The following is a 6,109-nucleotide window of genomic DNA, read 5'->3' as shown; positions in this document are numbered from 1 at the left end:
GGTACAAAAGTGTCTTTTTCTGCCTTTCCTAAAGTATGCCACGCTGTGAAAAATAGAAGGGAAATAAAAAAATAAATAAAAAAGGAGAAGCGGCAAAAACGCTGCGATGTTCTCCTCCATCTTTAATGAAAGAACGAGAGGAGCTGTCGCTTTCCCGTCTCCCACTGCTCCACCACAACCTGATTACCGTCTGATGATGATGGCACTACTTCCTGACATCTAATTGAAATAATTGTGTGTAATCACTTTAAAACACTGGCAGGAGACACGCCAAGAGATGAGGAGTAGTTACGAAAAAAGGCGACGCCGTTTTTTAATTGAATCTTCCCAGATGCGTCTGATTCCATCAAACAAGTCTAAAAACCACCGGGAGTCGGGTGGAGACGCAGCGGTGGCACAGTTCAATTGAGAGATGAATGGTGGGTAATGGGTTTAGGGGCTGTGGAAGAGAGCAGGGTTTAGCTGGATATGCTTCAGCCATTCTCTCATACCCGCACACTTTATCCCACATAATCTGGGAGAAATCTTCAGAGTATACCGCGCTGTATCCACTATCCAGGTTGACTTTGCTTTTTTTTCTACCCAGAGACTGATCTGTAATACAGCGTTTCACATAAACAAGCCAAGCGAGGATTACGTACCGTAATGGCTGATGCTCTGAAAATATCACCTTTATCTGGCTCGGCAGCACCAAAGCTCGTGATCACATGCTAAAAGACAACTTGTTGTGTTTCTTGCACTGATCAAATTTAGGCTTTTTTGCTTCTACAACATGTCTTCTTTCAGAGTAGCAGTAGCTCTCACATACACCAAACTTTACACTTTCATTCCTCTCTAGATTCTGAAGGTTTCTACAGGGTTAGGGTTTTTATCCACTGTTCAGATTTCTGTTCTGGAAAATGTATGCAAATTTGCATTTTCATTTGCAGATTTAAACACAACATTTCAGAAAACTTGTAACACAAAAAATAATTGTCTCGATGTAAGCAATCAACTGGGGAAGTTTCATGGTGACATGTATTAGTTAAATATTTGAACCCTATTCACCTGTAGCGTCGGCCCTGAACTAAAAAGCTCATTCTGGACCTCGGAGCCCGGCCGCTGCTCTGTGGGCTCCTGAAGGTCCGTATCACACAGGGAGCTGCAGCCGGGGAGAGCCTGTCCACAGCCATTTCCCTGCTCTTTAATCTCAGCGGCCGACTGGAGAGAAGCAGCGCTGCACATTCCATTAATGTAAAGTGGGGCTTGAAGGCCCGTAATTTATTGGCTCTGCAGACTCGCCTCCCCTCATCTCACTCATACTGGCTCCCGGCCACCAAATACTCCCCCTGATACCCGCCGACATGCAGCACCCTGCGCTCAGCGTTTTTACGCTATTTCGTTTTGCTTTCTCCCTCTTTGCCTCTCCCTGTATCGACTCTCTTCAAACCTCTGGCCTCAGTGTCTCTCTCGATGGTTCCCTCGCTTTACCTGTTGTGCATACAGAGAACCTCTCTCCAGTCGGAGTGATCGTAGTATTTCATCCCAGCTGCTTCACAAATCTTCTGCTCTACAAAAAAAAAAAAAGGATCCCAGGCCCAGCTCCTTAAGCCTCTGCAATCACTTGATTTAACAGATAGTTTAATTACAACCAAAACGACACACTCACAGACCCACAGAGATAACTGCAGGAGAACAGAAGAATCCCCCGCTGAGAGAGATGAAGTGCCAGAGAAACAAGTCTGAGTGTAAGCCAGAGAAAGATCTCGTTATCTCGGTGTATCCCCCCCCTCCCCACAGTGTGGGCGGTATGGCATAAATGTATCACGATTGTTTTTTTAAGCAGAATCTCGATCCACGATCTTATCACAAATCTTTTTTAAAAGACTATTTTGCCAGTTATTGAACGGTGCAACCAAACTAATTTAAAAACAATGTAGCCTTACAAGGTAACAAAACACCACATCAAATTCCATTCTCAAATGAAAGACTTTAAAGTTTATTGAAAGTAAGTAATCCATAGGAAGGAGAGCGGCAGCATCACTCAATCCTAAACCAAACAGACCCAAAAGTATCCGGAGGAGAGCGTGGTTCATGTAACTCTTATCTAGTCGATGGCGACCATGAAGAGAGAGAGTCAAAGAAAGTGAACGACTCAGTTATTTAAATGACTGATTAAAGATGAGTCAGTCAGTCCTTCAGCTTTTGTTTGTTTTTGTCATTCAGTTGATTTCAGACGCTGACTGGAGCATCCTGGTGCTTCAGGTGAAAAGGTTTATATACCCGGCGGAGCAGCTTCTGGTTTGGCTGAGCTGTCTAAAGATCTATGAACGGGACACTCTCTGAGGATCATACTTTTCTCTCCTACTGGTTTTTTACCCTCCTCTGACGGGGAGCAAATAAAAGCAGAGCTACACTACAAGTTATTTCAGAGGAACAGAACACACCTATAGGTCAGTAAATCCCCTCTCTGAGACAGTCGGTAAGGTGGTAGAACACGGACTAACTTTGTGTCTGACATGACGAATCTAACATGTGAGCTTCAGATGATGCAAGCGACAGGAAAGCGTCTCCACGGAACAAGCGACATTATGTCAAAGACAGAATACACCACTTCCTCCGTAATGACCTTGATGTTGCGGGACCTCCCTCACGTCGTGTCTCAGCAGGCCTGCTCTCTGTATGCGGAGCCCAAAACCCTGCAGTTACATTCACGCCACGCTATTGTGAATTGTTTTTTTCATTTAAAGTCTGTTTTATGTGTGTTGTGTGCAAAATGTCTCCTGCGTGTATTGTAGTAGAATGGAATTAAGATTTAATTTGGGAAATGTACAATCTAATTAAACTTTAATATAGGAAGAGAATCAATATATCGATACCGAGTTAAAGAGGGTTGCTTTTTTTAATGAAGGCATTTCTGTAATGCTATTAGCAGGATTATGTTTGTTGGATTTGCTTCATTAGTTTGTAGAACAGTGGCTATACTGTAGTCATTTAAACTAGAGTTAGGTTAACCTGCATGTTTGGTATCATTTAACTGGGATGAATTCAAACTTTTCAAATCTGTCCTCAGCAGAACTCCAACAAGTGTTTGCTTGCTATGAATGAGAGCTTCAGAAGGGATTTTCCTCCACATGAGATCACGCTATCGTCAGGACGAACGTAAGATACTTTAGAACACCATCGGCCACATGCAAGTCCCCAAAGAAGTATTCCAGTTGCTGAAGGGAACGTGGGGAAATTATGCCGACAGTACACATGCATTCTTGTGAAAACTAGAATTACTGCCTCACGGTTTGTCTTAATGAACCGGTCGAGTTGTAATTTACATCAAAAATGTAATCACTTCATCATTACATCCATTTGGCCAATTGGGTGAAATTGTGATAATTAACATATGAATTCTTGATTTATGGCCGTAAAAAAGTGTTTTGTGAGAAAAATTCCGATCACTTTATTCTAAAGTCCAAGTGGACGTTTGTGCCAATATTTGAAGAAATTGTCATATTTAGCATATGAATAACATTTTACTACCAAAATCTAATCAGTTCACCTTTGAGTCAGGGCTGGTTGATATGTAGAAAAAAATCATAAATATCACAATATCTTTGACCAAATACCTCAATATCGATATTGTAGGTTTGACCGTTGAGGCTTTTACAAAATATTCACACAATGGGAGATTTTTGATAATCATTAGTAACGTGGATATTGTTACTAAGTGGGTGAAGGCAAACAATAGAACAGTCCGTTATGTTCATTATTTTACTGTAATGCAGCCTTTAAAACCAGGAAAAGACAACGCTTGTTATGGCATATCACTAGTGTCATATTATGATATTGACATAATTAACCAACAGATGTACGAACAACCTGAATACATAATTCTGTCCACAGCTGTCGCCCGCTCATATAAACTATGAGTGTTACGTTGACCAGCACATTCACAAATCACAGTTACTGCACAGCTTCTAACTGCAACGCAGTTTAACCAATCCTGTTCATCACTGAACAATCAACACGAGTATTTGGTCAATATTACCAGAATCCACTTTTTAGTTATCCACACAAAGTCTAATTCCCCATTTATGCTCCATTCATCAGTTCGTGTCTCGTGTCTTTGTTGTGGTGTTTAAATACAAATAAATGTGTCCTGTTTGCTGATTCATAATTTGGTTATTAAACTGTGCGATGCTGCTTTATAAACACTAATGGTGCAGTATATTCTAATCAAAGATCGGTTATTATTTTAACACTATAATAGAAATGCAAACACTTATCTTGTTGTTATTTTTCCCCTTCTTTGGTGCATTCATTAAATCCATAGATTGAGTTATGTCTAATACATTTTTATATTCCCCGAGCTAAGACGCCAGAATCTGCTCACTTCCTCCAGCTGTTACAGTAAATGCCTTCAGAGGTTCACCCAGAAAAACACAGCAAAGAATGTGAGACTGCAATAAACCTGCAGAGTGGATGTTTTAAAGTTCCGTTACACATAGAGGAAATGAAGTAAAATAAACTCACACACTCCTAGTGGCTAAGTGTGTGTGTGTGTGTGAGCAGCGCAGCGTGAATTATAGAAGAACAGCTGAACTGGGACTTGTTAGAGTTGGCGAAGAGTTTTTTTTTTTATTTTTTTTTTTAAGAGCCACGATAACAAGAGCAGGAAGAAGCATTCAGTCTAAAAGCATGAAGGCAAAGCGAAGATAAGAGCCGCACACTGCAGGTTAATGGTGTCTAATTACAGCGGCGATGAATTACTCTTCTGCATCTCCTCACACTTCAATTGTTCAAGCGCATGTGAAAAAAAGTGTCTCCAGTCCGTCTCCTCACACCACAATCTGTGCACTCAATAAGGGGTAGTTTGATGCAAACAAAAAAAAACGAATACAGAATACGTGAGGCTATTGAGTAAAGAAGTGATGCGATATTTATGAGCTGATTAAACTGTGTGCGCGGTCAGAAAGGAGCCGTGAGAGGCCAGTGGGCTTCCTCTCACTTATTCATGCTGGGGGCTACACGTCTCTCTGTAAATTATTTACACCTCATCTGTGGGTGTGTGTGTGTGTGTGTGTGTGAGAGCAGTGAGTGAGTGAATTATTAAGGTTATGTGTATACAGCCACAGTAGGGATTCAGATGGGTCACTGGCCGTGCTGTATATAACGTTATGTTGCCACGTTGTGCTCCGTGTGTGTGTGTGTGTGTGTGTGTGTGTGTGTGTGAATCCATCAGCGAGAGGGGTTTCCCCATTTAGTGAATGGATCCTTGGGGACGAATCGTGGACAAAAAGGGCAAACTGATACTGAGATAAACATGACATGACGCTGAGACGGAAGAGGAGCGAAGAAAGGAAAAGAAGCAAGGGGGAAAAAATATGTATTTATTAGAGATTGCAATTTTCTTGTCAAATTTCGAAGTTTGAGCCGCCGATTCAGATTTTTGGATGATTTTCTTTCCAAAAACTATAACTGACAGAAAGGCTTTAGACACATCTTTTCACCACCATCATAAAAAAGTATTTCAAAGTCGGTGTTAACTGTCTTTCTAAATTCTAAATGTTATCCTTTTACTTTAATAATTGAAATGAGGAAATCATGCATTTTTTATTTAGATATTTCCTTTCATTAAAGCTAAATCTTGTGATTAGCGGTTTTAATGAATTCTATTAGAAGCTGCTAGTGTTAGGAGCTTAAACAGGTCATAATTCTCTCTCTAATATCTATTTCATATTGCTGTGAAAACATCTCCTTCAAACAACTATATTTATTCAAGTTTCTTGCCAAAAACTACATTTTACAAGATTACATTTGAACAAATCTTCAGCCAATAGTCACAGAGCTTGAATGCGTCATAATGCAATTCGATGAGAAAACTGAAATATGAGACTGAACGGCCAATTAGATGAAAATAAGGACGGGTTCGATCGTCGGCCGATCGATCGCTGCATCTCTGGAATGTCTAATCTTCATTTTCTTGCACACATCAACACACTTTCCCCTTTACCTTTATTTCCACCTCAGAGGGGACTGAGAGCTTGATGGAAAATGCATCTCCTCTCAATGGGCGTGCTGTCAGGTCTGACTGTAGTGGTCCTGGAGATTGGGGCGCCTGTGCATTTGACGGGTT

The sequence above is a fragment of the Anarrhichthys ocellatus genome, unplaced genomic scaffold, assembly GCF_004355925.1.
Source record: "Anarrhichthys ocellatus isolate YVR2014 unplaced genomic scaffold, GSC_Weel_1.0 scaffold42, whole genome shotgun sequence".
In the NCBI taxonomy this organism is placed as follows: domain Eukaryota; kingdom Metazoa; phylum Chordata; class Actinopteri; order Perciformes; family Anarhichadidae; genus Anarrhichthys; species Anarrhichthys ocellatus.
The sequence above is the reverse complement of the archived record's forward strand: the minus strand, read 5'-3'. Positions refer to the sequence as shown.